Source organism: Bos grunniens, chromosome 8 (genome assembly GCF_055505025.1).
Source record: "Bos grunniens cultivar Pamir isolate PY7600 chromosome 8, Bosgru_T2T1.0, whole genome shotgun sequence".
Taxonomy (NCBI): Eukaryota; Metazoa; Chordata; class Mammalia; order Artiodactyla; family Bovidae; genus Bos; species Bos grunniens.
In genome coordinates, this window is record NC_141172.1 from 20527671 (window position 1) to 20549125 (window position 21455).

General features: G+C 39.8%; 1 long non-coding RNA gene across 1 annotated transcript in view; it reads right to left on the reverse strand.

The window, feature by feature from the left end:
* Positions 1-4217: 4217 nt before the first annotated feature.
* LOC147366729 (uncharacterized) overlaps positions 4218-21455 on the reverse strand; it is a 104960-nt gene continuing 87722 nt past the window's right edge. The window contains exon 6 of the long non-coding RNA XR_015169053.1: positions 4218-4515. This is a non-coding gene — a long non-coding RNA (uncharacterized LOC147366729). The remainder of the gene's footprint in view (positions 4516-21455) is intronic.

A 21455-nucleotide genomic window follows, 5' to 3' on the forward strand; every position in this document is an offset into this window, starting at 1 on the left:
TGGCAGGACTGTAAGGAAAGCCAGTGCCAAAATCCCAGGTGGCCTCCAACTACAGATTCCCTTCCCTCTTCTAACCATTTTATAGCATGCCATCCAGATACCTGACCTTGCCAAATAAAACCTGTTAATCTTTTACAACGTCAGTCCCTTTTATGGACTCCACAATATGCCAGTGCCATATGGTGGCAACACTGGAAGGGACTCTGCTCTTAGCCGACAAGCAGGTTTGTGCTGCACTAAGCAAATAATTACCTCTGGCCTCGTGCATGTATTTCCCCACTGACTTCTGCTCAACAGAGAGAAATTGAGAGGAATTACTAAACAGCAACACAAACCTGATTAATAAGATGATAAGAGGGGATTTGCCTGGTAGTCCAGTGGTTAACAATCCACCTTGCAGTGCAGGGGATACAGGTTCTATCCCTGGTTGGGAAACTAAGATCCCACAAGCCTTAACTAAGACCCGATACAACCAAATGAATAAAATAAATAAATTTTAAAAAAATAAGATGAGAAGAGATAGTCTACACTTAATTTTCATTTTCACCGTAGAATTTACATATATACAAAATGTATACATAAAATTCTAACTATAATAGCTAAAAATCTAGATACACTGGCTGAGTTCCAGTTGGAACTCAGTGCCAGCCAAGGATGTCAATGTCATTCCAGCACATTTCAATGTTAATATCCAGAAGACCTCAAAGCCCCAGTGGGTCCTTCAGTATGTCCTCTTGCCTCAGCATAAAAGGAAAAGTTTAAATATTTTTAAAATGAGTGAAAACCAGGGTGCTGGCTGTCCTAAATTACTTTAAAAGTGAACATGGAGTTTATCTTATTATTACTGTAGATTCTATGCTGCTTATGAGTTTAATCATTTCTGCATTTTTTCTCTGGACGGAACTATTTGAAGGCTGCAGAATGCTGAGGGTTGGAAAGATTTCTGAGGTGTGGCACCAACTTCTCTGATTGGGCAGCTGATCTCGAACGATGTGGGCCTTTTGCCGTTGACTCACCAGAGGGCAGCAGTTTTGCAGCTTGATGTCAGCAGGCAAGAATGTCAGACGCCTCTCTCTGCCAGCCGCTCCCCCAGCCCCCAGCAGTAGCCCAGAATTAAGCAAAGCTGTTGGGGTTAGCCTCTGACCAGCCTCCAGGGCTTCTCGCTGCCCTGGTTACCATGCTCCAGCTAAGAAAACCCCCACCAACTCTCTGCAGGGGAACGCTAAACTCTCCCAGCTATGTGTGTCTAGGCATTTCAATATAACTGCCCAGTGACAGTCTGGATGTTGGGGAGACTAAGTATGGTTTCCCAGGCATCCCTCTTTAACATACACACACACACACACACTCATACAAGTTTTTTCTAGAAGTGAAATACCAATAAATCTGTAAACAGGCACTAGAAAAAATTCTAGATTCTAGACGGATCATGTGCAGTTTGGACTCCTCACATTTAATCTGCCTCAATTTTCCCCATATTTCTGACTGTTTCAACTGAAGCCTCTAGAACTATCCCTGAAGCTCTTTATACCCTAACTTTCTATGACCCCAGGAAATTAGACAACTAGGAGCCTTCTGAGAGGACTGGCTTTCTGGTGCTCATGAGATGTGGCAGAACTGCCTGCCCCCCAGGAACTAGTCTATGAGTACATATTTTTATGTAATATTTTATGTTTCACATCTATTCTCCCACCATCTTTCTGCTAAGCAGAAAAAAAAAGACTTGGTTGTAAGTTAATTAAAATATTCATCGTATTTGTTTTACCTTTTCAATGAGTTATAGTTTTAGGCAACTGAAAGCTTGCACAGATAGTAGATCACACACCTAGTCAACATCATCACTGCCAAGGTCAAGCAGACAATTAAACTAGTATAGCTAAGCCAAGGTGAAATTGATGAATCTCTGAAACTTAGCATCTGCCAATTCAATTTGCTGAAGGGTAGGTACCCCAGATTTAAGGCTGTCTGATTCCCTCGTTATCCTGAGACCTGAGGCAGAAATGCTCTCTACAGTCTTGTCCTCATTTCATTTCTTTATCCTGATAGATGGCACCAGCCTTAACTCCCCATCCTGTTTGAATGTCCTCCAGGATCTTCTAGTTTGATTACCGTAGTGGTATGTATAATCCCTAACAAGATATGACCACATCCTAATCCCCAGAACCTGGGAATATGAGCTCTTTTGGAAAAAGTTAAGATCTAGAGATGAGATCGCCCTGGGTGATCCAGGCAGTCCTTTTATCCAATGACAGCTATCCTTGTAAGAAACATACAGAAAAGAGACACAGGGAGATGAGGACAGGCTCTACAAAGATGGAGGCAGAAGAGGAGTGATTCAGCCACAAGCCAAGAATCTCCTGGAGCCACCAGAAGCTGGAAGAGGTGAGGAAAAGGTTCTCCAGAGCCTCTACTGGGAGCACGGGCCCTGCTGACATCTTTGATCTCAATTTTTCTGCCTGCAGAATTGTGAATACATTTATGTTGTTTTAAAGGAAAAAGTTTGCAGTTATTTGTTACAGCATCCATAGAAAACAAATACATTTACAAACACAAATGCCTTATAAGAATCATACAAATAATGAAATGAGCAAGCAGTCTAGTTGGGGAAATTCTAGTTTTAGCAGCCCCTAAACTTTTGTCTCAAAGCAGGGAAACAACAGAAAGTGCAAGTAGTCTGCAGCGAAAGCAAGAACAAACATCCTAGCCAAAAGAAGTACAGCGCATCACTCAGATCCATCCAGTTGGTAGTGAAAATAAGCCCGGTATGGCCAGATCTTCCCATTTTTACTGCCTTTTTTATTTTAAATCTCCTGCATTTTAAGTGTTGGGTCAAAAATCAAACAGGCAAACTGCGCTCTGTGGGCCCAACCAAATATGCTTAAGGTCTGAATTATGACCACAAGTGGCCAGTCGCTGCCTCTAGAGCCAATTGACCCTTTAACAGTATTTAAAGCATGTGCCACAGACCAGTTAAGACAAATCCAAGAGCAGGACCTTTTTTGCTCCTACTGAATCTGGCCTGCCAGCCTAGGCCACCTGCATTCAAAATTTCTCCCACCCTTGGTGTAGGCAGAGGAATTTTTGTACCCCTGACCATGTGAAACCTAGGAGATATGTGTGTGTGTGTGTGAGAGAGAAAGAGAGAGAGAGAGAGATTTTAAGAGAATTAGGGGTAGAGACTCTGCAATGTGTGATTACTTTAGAAGGAAAAATAAAAGAAAAAATTATTCATCAGGAGGAATTAAAAATCAAAAGGCTTCTTTGGTGGTTATTTTATTACAGAGCATTAAAATATATTTTACTAAAAGGATTAATAAGTCAGACAAAGCATGAGATATAAAACTGAAATATAGCTTAACATTGACACAGCCTCTATATTTAATTTACTAAAGGTAGCTACTTCTGTGATCATTTATCACATCTCTAGAGCAACCTATTTCCTAATTCCATACAGTCAGTGTCCTTTGGAGCACAGCAAAGTAAGACATAGTTCAAGTAGATTAAATTCAGTCTGACTGTGAAAATGATTATGAAGACAGTTAAGAGCTTTGGAAGCATTACCAAAATGAAAGTAATACAAAAATTTATATTATAATTCTTATTGAGTCGGCAGTGAGAAAGAGTTGTGACCAATTTTCATGAATGATCCCTGTGTTCTCTTGGAAATAATCTAAAAATAAATAGAGGAAATTTTCGAAGTGCCCTCTAAAAGGTACAGGAATTTAAGGTTTTCAGGAATGGATAGAAAAATGAGTCTCCTTACTGGCAGACAAGGATCTTTAGTCAAATTAAAGTTAAGGGTACAAAGAACGCTAATAGCTCAACAAGAAGACAACTCAGTTTTTAAATAAGCAAAAGATTTAAATGGACATTTCACAAAAGAAGATGTATATAAACAGCCTACAAGCATATGAAAATGTTCTCAATAATCATTAGTCATAAGGGAAATGCAAATCAAACACATAATGAGGTACCACTTCACACCCATTAGGATCATGTCTGTCAAAGAGATAGACAATGACAAGTATTGACGAAGATGTGAAGAAGCTAGAAACCTCATACATTGTTGATGAGGATGTAAAATGATACAGCCTCTCTGGAGAGCAATTTGATAGTTTCTTACAAGTTAAATATTAATTTTCCATTCAACACAGCAGTTCTATTCCTAGGTGTCTAGCCAAGAGAAGTGAAACAATACTCTCACGCAAAAACTTGAACATGAGTGTTCAAAATAGCTTTATTAATAATAGCCAAAAAATAGAAACAACCAAAATGTCCGTCTACTGGTGAATAGGCTTCCCAGGTGGCACTGGTGGTAAAGAAGCTGCCTGACGATGCAAGAGATGTAAGAGATGCAGGTTCGATCCCTGGGTCAGGATGCTCTCCTGGAGGAGGGCTTGGCAATCCACTCCAGTATACTTGCCTGGAGAATCCCAAGGACAGAGGAACATGACGGGCTCTGGTCCATAGGGTCGCAAAGAGTCAGACACCACTGAAGGGACTTTGTACCACACACTGGTGAATGGATAAACAAAATGTGGTATATCACATAATAGCATATTATTCAGCCATAAAAAAAGAATGAAGTACATCTGAAAGACATGGTAACATTTATAAACCTAAAAAACATTGTATTAAGAGAAAAGAGCCAGACACAGAACATCCTATATTATCTGATTCCACTTATATGAAATGCCCAAAAAAGGTAAAACCTTAAAAATAGACATGAGTGGTTGTCTGGAGCTGGGATGGAAATGGGGATTAATTAAATGAGTGTGAGGATGAAAATGTTCTAAAACTATTGTGGGAATGATTATACACCTCAGTAAGCTTATTAGAAATCATTGGATTGTTCATTTAAAATGGATAAATTTATGGTATATAAGTCATATTTCAATAAAGTTGTTTTAAAAAAAAAACCCAGAGAATCATTAAAAGAATAAAATATAAAAAATTCTCTCTCCTTTATTTCATATCACATTCTGTCAATAAATTCATCCATTTCTCCTATCAAGCACCTTCTTTTTTTAATCTTTCCAGAGCATAATACATATATTATACTTCAAAATACATGTATAAAATGGAGCACAGTGGAAAGTTTTTCTTCTGTTGTCCTTCAGCCACCCAATGCCTCTCTCTGGAAGCAATGTTGCTAGTTTCTTGTGCATGATTCTTGAGACATTTTATGCATCTCCAGAAATGTGTGTGTGTGTGTGTGTGTATTCTACCCCCAGCACACACACACACACACACACACACACCCCCCTACCTTTTATTCCACAACTTGTAGTGTTCTGCACATTTCTTTTTTTACTTAATAAATAATTAGCACCACATCAAAATCTAAATATCACTCAGTTCTTTCCCCTCTTTACTATCCCATAGCCAGGAAAATGGGTAGGACCCTTAATTACCTCTTGCCTAGACCAGTATATTTCATCTAACTTGAGACCCATCAGTGGTAAGACATATTGGTATTTGGGGGCCAGTAAGAGAGAAAATAAAACTGCCAATTAAATTATGACATACCATTGACTGTAGAATGCATCCCAATGTCAGAAAACATGATTAACTATATATATATGCATCTAGAAATAAAATATATGACATTCTCTCAACCAGTTCTCCAAAATCATACCTGACTACCTTTCACTTCATAGCCTCTAGATAAACAACAAGGATTTATTACATAGCACAGAGAACTGTATTCAACATCTTATAATAAACTATCATGGAAACCCCCAAATATAGATATATGCATATACGTGTGTGTATAACTAAATCACTTTGTTGTACACCTGAAACTAACACAATATTTTGAATCAACTGCACTTCAATTTTCAGAAGTTAAAAATCAATTTATAGGACTTCCCTGGTGTTACAGCGGATTAGAATGTGACTGCCAGTGCAGGGGACATGGGTTCAATCCCTGGTCTGGGAAGATTCCACATGCCTCAGAGGAACAAAAGCCTGTGCACCACAGCCTCTGAGCCTACACGGTTAGAACCCATGCTCTGCAACGCAAGAAGCCACCACAATCAGAAGACCACACACAGTGACAAAGAGTAGCCCCTGCTCACTGAGAGAAAGCCCATGCACAGCAACAACGACCAGCAAAGCCACAAATAAATAAATAAACATTTTAAAACAGAAAATCAATTTATAGGCTCCTGTCAGAGTAATTTTTCTAAGCTCTGGGTTTAATCTTTTCACTGCTTTATTAAAAATTCTTTATGGTCTCCCACTGCTACAGGATGAAGTTCAAATATGTTAGTGTGACTTATAAGACCCATTCCTTTTCTGGCCTAATTTCTCTCCACTATTCTATGCTCTAGACATGCCCAACTATTGACTATTCAATTCCTCAAAGAGGTGGTGCTCTTTCAAAACTGTGTGTTTTGGTACATGTTGTTCCCTCTGCCTGGAGTACACTTGACCCCTTTCCTCCTGACTAAATACCATGCGTCCTCCAAGACTCATCTCTGGGAAAACTGCCATGAGCTTCCAGAGTTCAATCAAAAGTTCCTTCTGGGATGCCACCCTCTGTGCTTAATTCCATTAAAAGCACTTTTTGCCTAGTACTAGGCTCCATTGTTTCCTTGTCTATCTTCACTACTCTTGTTTTTCTTGAATCACAAGGGATTGCCACTTTGCCTAGTCCATGGTCAGCACTGAATACATGTTTACTGAATAGATCTGTGCTTTGGACCCTGGATAGAATCATCACAACGGCAATAGTGGAGGTGTGGTCAGTCAATGTAGGGGACGGACACTGGGTCTGAAATCACAAGATGCGGGCTATAGGTTCTGATACCTAAACTTTCTGATCTCAGTTTGGTCAGTTAATGTTTTCAAGGCTTGGTTTCTTCGTGCAAAAACATGAACATCGTTAGCTTCCTAGAAGGACTGCTGAAGAGATTAAATGAAGCAAGCATCTGAAGGCCCTGGCATGGGGTTGGCACTCTGAACACAGCAACTTTTTTTAGAGTGATCAGAACACTCTACACTGCTGAACAGATATAACATCCCCTGAAAACAAACACACCACTAACTTATTTTAGTCCTGAAAGGACTTCACTTTCCCCATTGTTTTACTTCAGTTTTGAAGAAAGTGGTATATACCATGTTTCAGAAATAAGTGTGAAAAAAAAAAAAGAAAAAGTGTGAAAAAAAAACACATACACACCCAGTTCTTGCGATGTCATTACCTCCAACCCGTCAGTAATTACCTTTAATAGTTTCTTTTAAATCTTTCCCATATTTTTATCATTTTATTTTATCCCATATTTTATTATTAACACAAAAACAAGCACATAAAACTGAATATTATTTCCCCTTCTTTTTGACACACAAGGGACTGTGTTTTTAACATGTGTGTAAAGAGGTACAATACACACAAACACACACTGTTCTGAATGTTGCTTTATTCACTTAATAACTCAGGGGCTTTGTGAACTTCTAAGTTTGCTCAGAAGAAGTCCAATCAAGTAGACAGGTATGTTGAAAGAGAGGCTTTATTCTTCACATCACAATTCTGAACTATAAGCAAAAGGTTACAGTTTTGACTCACAGCCTCATCTCCTTCGAAAGGGAGGTGAGACTACTGACTAAAACAATGAAAAGACCAACCGCGGGCGGAAAAATCGCAACCAGGCTGAAACGGCAACGGCAACTTCTCGCTGTATTGCCTGGAAATCAGAAGAAATCTGCAAACAGCCGACTAGTAAGTCTTCCGCACTGCTGTGTCCTACTGGTTTTTCACCAACGACTGATATGCCTTCACTTTTAAATGAAAAGATTACTTTTGTATTTGCAAACAGTTTCCATTTTAGGACTCTGGTTCAGATATGGAACAAGATCTGCATTTTTTTTTTTTTTTAAGGCAATGTCTGTTTAGAAATCAGGATATGGCAGTATAAGGAGGTGGTTTGGGCTTTATAAATAGTGCTTTCAGTTTTGCTGATCACATAAATGATAAGATTATAAGTACAAGGTTATTAAATATGGATATTAGAATAACAGGCCTTTGTTTTGTTGGCAAGTTTAATTATGGCCCAGAGTACCCATGTCCTCTCTCCCTTTCTCTGACTTTTTTCTCAGGCATCCATACCTGAGTTGATGACCTGAAAAGTTTAAACTCTCATATGAATGGCCCCAATTTAATCACTATGTTCCCCATTCCCAAGTCCCTGTCTGCCCACTGCCTTTACTGAAGCTATCCACGTAGGCAGGAAAACAGATTCATCAGGAGATGCCCAATGATTCAGTCAGTACAGACAGCCGATTCACCGTCTCATGCCCGGTAGATTACTGTCACTCTGACCCCATCGTCATGTATACACAATGCAAAAAAGTTAGCGGGATTAAGAATGAGCAGGGGAAGAGCACAGAAACTCCTGATGGCCTTGAGATGGGAGCACAGCACTGTGTCTTACCACATGAGCCGAGAGAAGTGGAAGCCTGAGTCAGCTCTCTGCACTGTACTGGCCACAAACACTGCAAACCCAGCAAGGCAAAGAAAAATGCAGGGAGCTATGGAAGCCAGAAAGCAAAGACATAAAGTCTAACAAGGGGTGGGGCAGGGGAGTAGGGAGGGTTGTTAGAGCAATCAGGTAAAGCCCATTAACAGCCGATTTCTCAACAAACCATAAAGATACTGGCACGGTATATTTACTATTTGGTGCTTGAGCCATAATAGTAGAATAGTCTAATGAGTGAGCTGGAGACGGCCAGATGGAGGAGGGCAGAGGTCGCAAAAAGTATTAAGTCGGTGGCAAAAAGTATTAAGTCTCTAAGACTTGAAATAACAAGGTCTTTAAATAACTCCAGATAGTTCCCTGTGAATGGATGGAAGAAGAGGCAGACAGGGCCAACATCATGGTGAGAGATGAGATGAGGATGGCCAGAGGCAGATAATGAAAGATCCTGTGAGGTCATGCGATAGATCTTGGATTTCACCCCGAAGCCAGGACCGTGAGCCACTGCAGGATTTCAAGTAGGGAATAACAAAATCGAATTTAAGTTTTGGAAAGGTCACTTGTATATAGATCATGGGTTTGAGTGCTGCTTTCATAGCACTCACTATACTATGCTGTAATAGGCATTCATCTGTCTCCACACTAGTCTGTAACCTTGGTGAGAGCAGAAAGCATGACTGCTTTCTCGTTATTACACCTCCCAATGGCACCTCACTCCAGTACTCTTGCCTGGAAAATCCCATGGACGGAGGAGCCTAGTGGGCTGCAGTCCATGGGGTCGCTAAGAGTCGGACACGACTGAGCGACTTCACTTTCACTTTTCACTTTCATGCATCGGAGAAGGAAATGGCAACCCACTCCAGTGTTCTTGCCTGGAGAATCCCAGGGACGGGGGAGCCTGGTGGGCTGCCGTCTACGGGGTCGAGCAGAGTCGGACACGACTGAAGTGGCTTAGCAGCAGCAACAGCAGCAGCAGTACCTAAGAGTCAGACATGACTGAGCAACTGAACTGAACTGAGTACCTAATACAATCCCTAGCACACAGTTAGCTAAGGATGGATGTAGGGTATCTAATCTCATTCATCTTTTTTTTAATTGAAATGTAGTTGATTTACAATGTTGTGTTAATTTCTGATGTACAGCAAAGTAATTCAGTTATATATATATATATATATATATATATATACACACATCCTTTTATATATATATATATTATTTTCCATTATGGTACATCACAGAATTTCGAATATAGTTCTCTGTGCTATACAGTAGGAACTTGTTGTCTATATATTTATATATAGCAGTATGCATCTGCTAATCCCAAACTCCCAATCCATTCCTCCTCTACCTCCCCTCCCCCTTAGCAAGCACAAGTCTGTTCTCTATGTCTGTGAGTCCATTTCTGTTTTGTAGATAAGTTCACTTGTGATTTCTTTCTGTCCTCTTAACTTTTATGTCTGCAGATTGAAGTCTGATGAGGAATCCTCATAAGCATCTCCTTTTTTATTTGCCCTTCAGATCTTACCTTTATCTAAACTCTCCTATAGGTATAAAGGCCAAAACCATACAGTATTCTAGGGACATACATAAGCTCCCTATCATTATACAAATAGAGGGTAATATATTTTTTCCTCATTTTCAAAATTTTTCCAGTGATGATTATGATTTTGTTGGCTTCTAAAGTAAAAGCAATAGATCAAATTAGAGTCTTTGCAATGACTGCTCAGCCTCCTTTTCATAAACAAGAGCTCAAAGCCAGTGCAGTGTCCCCTGACAAGTATCCTTTTCCTTAATTGTGATCATGATCACCCACTCTCTGCAAGGATTTCTTCCAGCCCTGGTTACCCTAGTCCTGCTCAACAACTTATGAAGTACAACTTACTCTTTCCAACTAGAATATGTGGGGAAAAAAAAACCTAGAAACCACTGATTTTCTGTTTTCCCTAAATTAGCCATTTTCCATCTTGCCATCTAATTTCCTCTCTCAACATTTAATAATTGTAGTTAATGCTTATAAAGTGCTAGATTTATATGGGGCACTGTTCTAAGTGGTTCTCATTATATACAAATACTCATTTAATCCTCACAAAATCCATATGGCATCCATATCATGATTATCCCTATTTTACAAATGAAACTGAGGCACAGAGCAATTCAGTTATTTGTCAATAACAAATATTCTGTAAATAATATATGGCAGAGTACAGCTTTAAACCTCTGCAATCTGACTCTTAACCTAGAGCTAGTGTTTGGTGGAGAGGGAGAGCAGGAGAAAAGACAAAGAGTCTTATCTGAGCCCATCTACTATTAGCAGACACTTTGGGTGAATCTGTTGAGTCTCGTTTTTGACATCCATACTGTGAAGATAATAATCAGATACCTCACAGTTTGTTAAGAGTAGTAAATATAACCACGTATGCAAAATATCTGGCTGACAGAAAGTGCTTAACAAATGTCATTTCTCTCTCTCCTCCACCCAGTTAGTTCTGTTTTTAGGGTATCACAACCATTTGCAAGCCACCATTAGAAATTGTACAGTTTATTTCTCAGCTCTGTCCTGTACTAATGGTGTGAACTGAATCCCCATTTCCTTTACTGTAAACTGGCAATCATAAAACCCATCGTAAGATTAAATGAGATCATGTTTGAAAGGCAATTAACACAGTGCCTGGCATATGGTAAATGCTCAATTAATGATAGCAGCTATAAGGATGGTGATGATAAGGAACAGGAGGGGATTATTAAGAATTATGGTGATATTTCCAGCTTAATTCTCTCTCTTCACCTAAAAAAAAAAAAAAAAGACTGCCATCTGCCTCCAGGACTATAAGAAATAGAAAACCTTGACATTGCTACTTCCTTGAGGGAGACACTTGAGTCCCCAGAGACTATCCTCAAACACAACAGTCTCAACCTTCTAGTGCATACGATCATTTAGGAGATTTACTAAAATTTCAGATAGCAGGGGCCACCCAGTAATTCTGGTCAGTAGGAAAGGCATGGGGTCCAGAGACCCAGAGATCTACACTTTAAACAAGCTCTCAAGTGACGTTGAGTTGGGAGTCTTGGGATCACACTAAAAAACATTCCTGTGATTAAATCAGCATATGTATTTTCCTTGAACCAAGATCATTCCTAAGAATCTAAGTGAAAGTTTTAATGAGATTTAAGATTGGTTGTTACTTTAAAGGGATTATTTATTGGGAAATATTTATCACTGCTTGCCAACTCAAAATATTTGTTTGAATACCTCACAATTTTATTCTTGAGAATAAAAGAATAAAATATATGTATACACACACATATATATATGTATACACACACATATATATATGTATACACACACACAGAGATTAGTATATATACACATGTGGCATCGATCCCAGCAGTTTGAAATATCCTTAAAGAAACTTCCAGTCTATTTTCATGATCTCATACGGCCTAGTCTTAAATTTTAGTCCCTGCCAGACAGATGGTGTCATTAAATATTAATCTATTGTTACTTGAAGGATAATGAATTTGTGTTTTATGTAATCCTGAAAGGGATAATCTTGTTTTGTTCAAACTGTATTCCTCACACACTTATCAAGAATGCTTTAATGCACTTCTCAAAGTTCACCAGTGAACAAGTTTCCAATACTAGTAGACAAAGTTATGTGTAGATAGTGCCACCCTAAAGATTAAGAAGCTGAGAGGGGAGAGTTTGCATTTTCACAGACCACAGAGAAACGCACCATAATAATGTAACCATTATCAAACTGATTCTGTGCTCAAGTCTCTAGACCTTGTCTGCCATCACCTAAGTTTGTTCAGCTTTGGTTGGCTTTGGAGAAAAAGAATTTTCAAAGAAAAATATAACATTTGCATAATATTTTACTTATGGCCTTTGTGACAGCTTCCACGGTATTATTAAGAAGTTAAATTTTAAATTCTTCCAGATACAGAATTAAGTTCACACCTCAGTGAAGCAGATGAACTCATCTTTACTGATCTCAAAAATGTTTGAGACATCTGATATTTTTAGATGTCTCTGGCCAAGTGTTAAGTAAACTACAAGCTAAAGGAAAACTTATTAAAGGTCCTTCTTAATATAAATCAACTAACTTGAAGATAATGAAAAACTCACCTTTCATATTTTTTTAGTATTTTTCCAGCATTTGTTATGTAAAGAATTATATCAGATAACCTTCACTAATTAGATCTCCTCTTCAAGACCAAGAACTTTTAACCTATTTTTTGCAATGCTTGGAAGAAACATGTTTTAATTAATTAGCTCAATCTAATACCAAATTTAAAGGAAAAAATAAGCTTAGTTTGTGGTTTCAAATCCGTTAAAATGTGTTCCAAAAACTATTCTAAGTCTTATTATATATTTAATGTCTTGTTAGTCATTCAGTCATGTCCAACTCTTTGCAATCCCATGGACTGTTGCCCACCAGGTTCCTCTGTCATGGAATTTCCCAGGCAGGAATACTGAAGTGCGTTGTCGTATCCTTCTCCAGGGGATCGTCCCTGACCTAGGGTTTGAACCTGGATCACATGCATTGCAGGCAGATTCTTTACCATTTGAGTTAATGGCTTAGTCCTACTATTAAATGTTTTTAATATTATCTTTTGAAATTAGAGGTTAAAATGGTCTTTTTCATCTTGCTACTCATTCTATGCCTTTTAAAGGTAAAGCTATTTGACTGGAAAAAAGAGGAGAGAGTATTTTTAAGGACTGAGGGGCCATGATAAATTAGAATCCTGTGAGAGCCTTGCGCAGTTGATTGTGTAAGAAACAGGTGCCTGTTGGGTTTCTCTTTGCTTTGACAAGCAGGTGTGTGGTTTGCAGCTTTTGCTGATCTATCCAGACACTCAAGTTCAGACAAAAGCAATCCAAAGTTCCTGTCATTTTTTGTTTATTTTACCTAAGTAACTCTTGTGAACTCCACCCAGGCCTGGGAGTCTGCTTGCCCAGGAATAATTTTACTGGGTACATTCAGTGGCATTTCAAATTTCAGAAGGATGACTTTATAGAGTTGGCTAATACTCTTTTCGTAGAACCTGGCCTTGTCTCTTAAAGCCTCCTGGAAGGTAATATCAGTATAACCTACGTCTATTCAAAGTAGATATTTAAGGGAGAATAAGTCTCTAGTCTAGTGCATTTAAATTAACTTCCTACTCTTACTCACTCATAGACATATTCAGAAAACCATGTTTTGCATTTTCCTGGGTAGAAGAACCACAATTTCCCAAAAATTCTCAATGGGTCAACTAATTTCAAAAAGTAAAAAACAACAGACATAGAGAAAATAATAAATGATTACTTGTCTTTGCTTTAGTATAAAGTATGATAAAACACTGTGACATTGACTTCTTATGTCCTTTTATAATCACAGCAATCAAAGGCTGATTATTAGGCCTTTTTTCCTCTCCTCAAGGTTGATGTGAGCATCTGCACAGGAGGTATTGCTCAGGGTGCCAGGCCCTTGAGAGGGCTGTCTGCCAAGCCAGTTTTAGGGGCAATCAGAGCACTGGTGGATTATCAGATGACTTTAGATGGCACCAGCTTGATATTTAGGTAAATTCAGCTAGTCATTGATGTCTCCCTTGACATACTCTTTTAGTGCTTCCGGTTACAGCAGGAGCATGGTACCAGTTGGCATAGGGATTATTTCACCACTTCAGTGACACTCCCTAGTGTCTCCTTTCAACAGGAATAGCAGGCCTCCAGCTCAGTCTTCACAGGAAACTATATCTGACAAGAATTTAGTAACATTACTTAGCTCATGGTATTTTTTGGGGGGGGGGGCGGTATTTCTTTTTATATTCTATTTAAGGCAAATAATCCTGGTTTTCAATTTTAGTTAATAAGAAAGTTTATTTTTAAAATAAATATACTATTAAATAGGAGGAACAACTTAAAATGTTTTTATTAGTACAGATGACACAAGGATATGATAAAATCATAAGATTGGGATGTAAATAATAGAAGTTTGAGGAGCACCAGACTAAACAATTGCTAATCAAGTCATGCCTTTTATTTTTACAGAGATTAACAATCTTTTAGAAAATTCAGTCTGTTTAGGATGTCTTATAACCAGCAATAGCAATTTCTAGTAAGCTTTCCTGAAAAAAAGTATTTGTATGAGAGATGCCTTTAACATTAATTACTTAGGATGCTTTTAAATGCTTATAATAGAAAACATGCAGGGTTTCCCAGGTGGCTCAGTGGTAAAGAATCTACCTGCTAATGCAAGAGACACGGATTTGATCCCTGCATTGGGAAGAACTCCTGGAGGAGGTGGAAGCAGCACCCCACTCCAATATTCTTGCCTGGGGAATCCCAGGGACAGAAAAGTACAGTCCGTGGGGTCACAAAAGAGTCAGACACAACTTAGTGACTAAACAACAACAATAGGAAACATAACTAAAAGTATCTTGAAAGTGAAAGTGAAGTTGCTCAGTCGTGTCCGACTCTTTGCAACCCCGTGGGCTGTAGCCTATCAGGTTCCTCTGTCCATGGGATTTTCCAGGCAACAGTTCTGGAGTGGATTGCCATTTCCTTCTCCAGGGGATCTTCCCAACCCAGGGATTGAACCCGGGTCTCCTGCATTGTAGACAGACGCTTTACCGTCTGAGCCACCAAGGAAGTTCCTAAAAGTATCTTAATAAGGACTAATTCCTAATAGTTCCAGCATGGATTCAGGCAGTGACTCAGTGACATCAGGGGCCCAGGTTCTTGCCATCTTTTCCTCTGCCATTCTTAGCATGTCAGTTTTGTCCTTGGATTTGTTTTCTCATCTCAGGAGAGCTTCCATGGCACCAGCTCTCATCCAACAATAACCAGATGCAGAAAAGTATGAAACTTTTGTCCCTTTCCAGAGCAGACAAAACCTAAAAGTTCCCTTATTTGCCTCCACATTTCTTAAGCAAGATTACACCTGTATAAAATCAAACATTACCAGGAAGAAAAGGAATTACATCAGGATTGCCTTAACCTAATGCTCATTCATCCACTGAGGCCAAGGAGGGACCAATAAAGATTATGGGCTTTCATAGGGTATATAAGGTTTTCACAAAAGCTGGTCAGGGTTCTTAGCTAAGAGGAGACTCTGCCTTGGGCCCACCGGTGTAATAAACTGTGCTCCACTATCTGAAAAAAAAAAAAAGATTATGGGCTTAGTAACTGAACAGTGTTGGGATTCTCTTGGCAAGGAAGTAAGAGGGTTATGGCTGTTGAATTTCAGTCCACATTGCTTGCCATGAGCTTGCATTAACACAAGACTTGAACAAGTTAGGACATGCAGAAAGCCTCAGGATTAATGTTGGAGAAAACTCTTATTTCAGAGTCACAAGTAATAGAAACCTTGGCTGAACTGACAAGATACACACAGAAAATGGAAGCTAACAGTTTTGTTTTGTTTTTAAGAGTCCAAATAGAGTAAACTCTCAAAAAATTATATCTCAAGGATTTAAAATACACTGATTGGTTGATAATCATTCTCCTTTATTCCACCCGCCTCAGCTATTGTAAGCAGAAAAGACCTGAAGGGCAATGCCGGGCCAATTTTTAAAGTGGCTGTGACTGTTATTACTTTTAAGAATACGATATTGTTTAAAGCTGCAGAGTAGAAATCATGGAGGGAAAATAAGAACACTGAACTTCATTAGACATTTTTTTACACTTTAACTTACATGTGGAGTATGTGAAGGGGCATCTTTATCTTGTCTGTGCAGAGGCCTTGGCCATTTTTAATCTGGTCCTGACAGATAACTTTAGCTCCAGCAAATGAGATGTTCTGATAGCCTCCAACTCACCTCAGTTGAGTTACTAGTGTTATAAATGCACTCTAAGCATAATTCTTGGCTTTATTCCCCATTCCAGAATGAATGGAATCAAATAAATGACTGAAGCTGGATCTGGACTGAGACATGAGATAGGAAATGGCCATTCAACAAATATTGAAATATTGTTTGAGCGCATAAAGGGTCCCAAGTTCTTTGTATTTATTCTGTTTTCATCCAAACAATTACTCTATAATAGTCATTTTTTTAATTTATTTTTAATTGGAGGATAATTGCTTTACAATATTGTATTGGTTTCTGCCATACATTAACATAAATCAGCCATAGGTATACATATGTCCCCTCTCTCTTGAACCTCCCTTCCACCTCCCACCCCATCCCATCCCATCCCACTTCACCCCATCCCTCTAGGTTGTCACAGAGCACTGGTTTGAGCTCCCTGAGTCACATAGCAAATCCCCACTGGCTATCTATTTTACACATGGTAATGTAGGGCCAAAGAAAGGGAGTGATTTCTTTGAGTTTACAAAACTGGTAAGTATGGAACCAAGACTTGAACTTGGGCTTTTCTAACCCTAAATCCTGTCTTCTTTCCATTGAACTATCCTGCCTCCTGAGGGTCTGTGCAACCAAATACCAAAGAACAAAATTAAGAGGTTATGAAATGAGATCCAAGGTACAGGCTGAGATGTGAAGGAACAGAAAAGCAAGAGTCAAAACCAAATCTAGGCGACAAACAGATATTTAACCCCTACTATGTGCCAAGCCATGGAATAGAAGAGAGGTTGGCATACATGTCTAGACATGATGGAAAAGGGAGAGTGGGTCAAGAATCAATAGTGACTCCAAGACATTCTGTGATCTCAAAGGAGGGGCTTTTTATATATTCCTTGGTGTGGGGCCAGAACAGGGAGTAGGTGTGGCTGGGACTTGGGGATAAACAGGCACACCTGGGCAATAGGAATGCACTTGGCTGGGTGGGGTTGGGGAAAACAAACTTATTGGTAAGCTTGCCTTTTCACAGCTGGGTGAGATTTCCCTTACTGTATACTTATGTGCATCTGAGGGCAAATTCTAGCTACCCAACTCTTAATTAACTGACAGACATTCTCTCCTTAATCATCACCCAAATATTTCCATATTTTATATCCTGGTAGAATTTATTTTTATCTTGAATTTTAGTAACCAGAGTGTATTGGGGATTATTAAATCTCTAATAGTGTTACCATAGCTGAGATCCCCCTGGAAAGAATATTGCTCCATTAGCATTTATTCTGTTCTCATTCCAAAAAGCTGGGCTATTGTTCCCTGAGTTGTCATCTGGGTGTAGTTATCTTAGATATCTGTCACTTGGAGGGTAAATATTATTATTATGGTTGTTGGCCCAGATGATACCACATAGTTTCAGCTGTATGATTCATCTTGCCGAAAAGAATGTAATTTCTTTTAGTGTATCGACTCTAACCTGCCAGTCTTCATAGTGGCCTGCATATTTTTGACCAGGTCTTCTCATACTTGGGCTTCCCTGGTGGCTCAGAGGTTAAAGTGTCTGCCTGCAGTGCAGGAGACCTGGGTTCGATCCCTGGGTCAGGAAGATCCCCTGGAGAAGGAAATGGCACCCCACTCCAGTATTCTTGCCTGGAAAATCCCATGGGCGGAGAAGCCTGGTGGGGTCCACGGGGTCGCAAAGAGTTAGAAACGACTGAACGACTTCACTTTTACTTTCACTTTCTCATACTTATCAGTGCTACCAAGACAATGTGGCAGATGTCTGTATCTAGCCAAATCTAAAGAAAAACAATGTTAGTGCTGAGACATACTTTCAATTTGGGCGTACCTAGAGCCCATTTTGGAGAAGGAAATGGCAACCCACTCCAGTGTTCTTGCCTGGAGAATGCCAGGGACCGCGGAGCCTGGTGGGCTGCCCACAGAGTTGGACACGACTGAAGCGACTTAGCAGCAGCAGCAGCAGCAGCAAGAGCCCATTTTAGTTTCATTTATGGCCCAAAGTTGGATATATAACCCAAAGCAAGTTGGAAAAATCCTGGAAGGTCAATCCAGGCAAAAGAATTTCCTGAGCCAGAAAAACCAACGCCATACCCCTTCCTACCCTCTTTCTCCGAGAGCACAAAGGAAACTACCCTACAGGCTACTGGGCAAAGGTAAAAAGGTACATGGATCAGTTTAATGCTACTGACCTCAGGAAAGTACACATAAACTCATTTTACTAAATATAGTTGTGTCTCAAAAGCATTGAGCTCATTTTTTTAAATGTATTTTTCTGTATTTAAACATACTTTGGAGTTAGCCTGTAAAAGTATCAGTTCAGTTCAGTTCAGTCGCTCAGTTGCGTCCGACTGTTTGCAACCCCATGAATCACAGCACGCCAGGCCTCCCTGTCCATCACCAACTCCCGGAGTTCACTCAGACTCACGTCCATCAAGTCAGTGATGCCATTCAGCCATCTCATCTTCTGTCATCCCCTTCTCCTCCTGCCCCCAATCCCTCCCAGCATCAGAGTCTTTTCCAATGAGTCAACTCTTCGCATGAGGTGGCCAAAGTACTGGAGTTTCAGCTTTAGCATCATTCCTTCCAAAGAAATCCCAGGGCTGATCTCCTTCAGAATGGACTGGTAAAAGTATAGGTAATGTGAATATTGTCTGCTTGACTTGGGAGCAGCTCTAATTGTGAAATAGCCAGAAAGCGCTGAAGCTGGAGTCAGAAAGAATCTTAGGTTCAAATTCTGACTCAACTATTTGATTCTGCATTACTTTAGGCAAGTTACACAATTTCCCTAAATCTCTTCATCTAAAATATAGGGATAATAAATTTTACTTTAGCAAATCGTTGGTTTGAATCCAATGAGATGATGCAAATGAGTACTTATAACAGTGAGTGACTCTGAAGGAACTATAAAGTGGCATTTAGATTTAAAAAGCAATAGACTCAGTCACAGGTCAGGAAGTGAATGTACTTAACATGTAGAGTGACTATTTGATTATTGAGAAAAAAATTGGAAGTTTGGATATTTTGAAAATTCCATGTAAGATATACAGCAGAAAGTGAAAGTCCCTCAGTCGTCTCCGACTCTTTGCGACCCCATGGACTATACAGTCCATGGAATTCTCCAAATACTCCAAATACGGGGTCATTGGTATTTGGAGATATACAGCAACCACCCTCCAAATACCAATGATCCCCGTATCTAAATTCGCAGCCTTGACCTCTCCTCCAAGTTTTAGACTCTGATATCCAGCTCCCCACAGGACTACTACATCTCAACATGTCCAAAACTGAACTCAGCATCTTCACCCTTCAAAACCATTGTTATTTCCTAGCTCGGTGGAGTGTGCCCATAATTCACTCAGTCACAAAATTCAGAAATTTGAATGTCGTCCTAGAATCCTCCATCTCTCATGTTCCACCCTAAACATCTGAATCAAGGGCAGTAGAACTGTGTTTCTTAAACCTGGCAGAGCTTCAGAACTAGGGTGCTTTGGAAAAATATCAAGTCCTGCCCCAGAGGTTCTAATTCAGAAGGCCTGAGGTATATATACTGTGGGAATCCACTTTCAAAAATAAATATGCTGAACTTCCACAAAGAACTGATACTCTTCAAGAGTTGGAAGCCACTGTGGTAGTACACAGTCTTACCAGATTATGCATGTATCTTCATCTCCATTCCTGCTGCAGGTCCTTTACTTTATACCCTCATGTCTTTTTAAAAATAATTGTATTTGTTTATTTTTGCCTATGCTAAGTCTTCATTGCTGTAAGGGCTTTTCTCTAGTTGCTGCGAGAGGGGGCTGCTCTCTTGTTGCGGAGCATAGGCTCTAGGGCACAGAGGCTCAGCAGTTGCAGCTCCCAGACTCTAGAACACAGACTCAGTAGTTGTGGCACATGGGCTTAGTTGCTCCATGGCATGTAGGATCTTTCTGGATCAGGGATCAAACCCATGTTTCCTGCATTGGTAGGCAGATTTTTTTTTTTTTTTTTTTTTACCATGGAGCCACCAAGGAAGCCCCTTGTCTCTGTCTTGAATACAGAAATCACTGAATTAGTGGTCACTCTGCATCCAATCCCCCAGCCACCATCCCATTTTATCTATCTTTCCAGTGCTGCCAGATCTATGTGAACCTAAGCTTTAGAGGAAAACACATCTCAATTCAAATTCCTGCTTTGCTAATTACATGTCTATAACCTTATGCAAATTAGTTCATCTCTCTAAGATTCAATTTTCTCATCAGGAAAATAAAGATAATACTAATACCTATTAAATGAGATTTGGATGGATGAAATTTATAAATCTCTTAATATAGGTACAGGGACTGGCATATAACAAGCTATTAGAATTATTTAGCTAATATAATTATTTTTGCTATTATGGCACTGCTGCTACTGCTGCTAAGTCACTTCAGTCGTGTCCAACTCTGTGCGACCCCATAGATGGCAGCCCACCAGGCTCCCCCGTCCCTGGGATTCTCCAGGCAATCCTGGAGTGGGTTGCCACTTCCTTCTCCAATGCATGAAAGTGAAAAGTGAAAGTGAAGTTGCTCAGTCGTGTCTGACCCTCAGCGACCCCATGGACTGCAGCCTTCCAGGCTCCTCCGCCCATGGGATTTTCCAGGCAAGAGTACTGGAGTGGGGTGCCATTGCCTTCTCCGTTTTATGGCACAAATCTATGTAATTCCTGTTTCATTTTCTCCTCTGGCTCCTAGTTTCCTTTTCAGCGAATAAACCCTAAGTTAGGCTTTCTTCATCCCAATTGCCTTTCTCCTACCTGGACCTCTGTGCTTCCCTGATAGCTCAGTTGTTAAAGAATCCGCCTGCAATACAGGAGACCCCGGATTGGTTCCTGGGTTGCAAAGACCCTCTGGAGAAGGGAAAGGCTACCCACTCCAGTATTCTGGCCTGGAGAATTTCATGGGGTCGCAAAGAGTCGGACACAACTGAGCGATTTTCACGTCACTTCACTTACCTGGATCTCTAGTGATCACCAGTCCTGAAACATCCTCTGATGTGGCATTTATTCTTCTACATTTCTTCCCACTCATACCTGAGGCATGCACAGATTATACAACTCAGCCAAGTGGGAAATGGTGTGATTTGGTTCATCCACTGCCTAGGTCTGACTTACCCAACTACCACCTAACCAGAGTTGGGTGCCCTGACACTAAATAAAGTTAA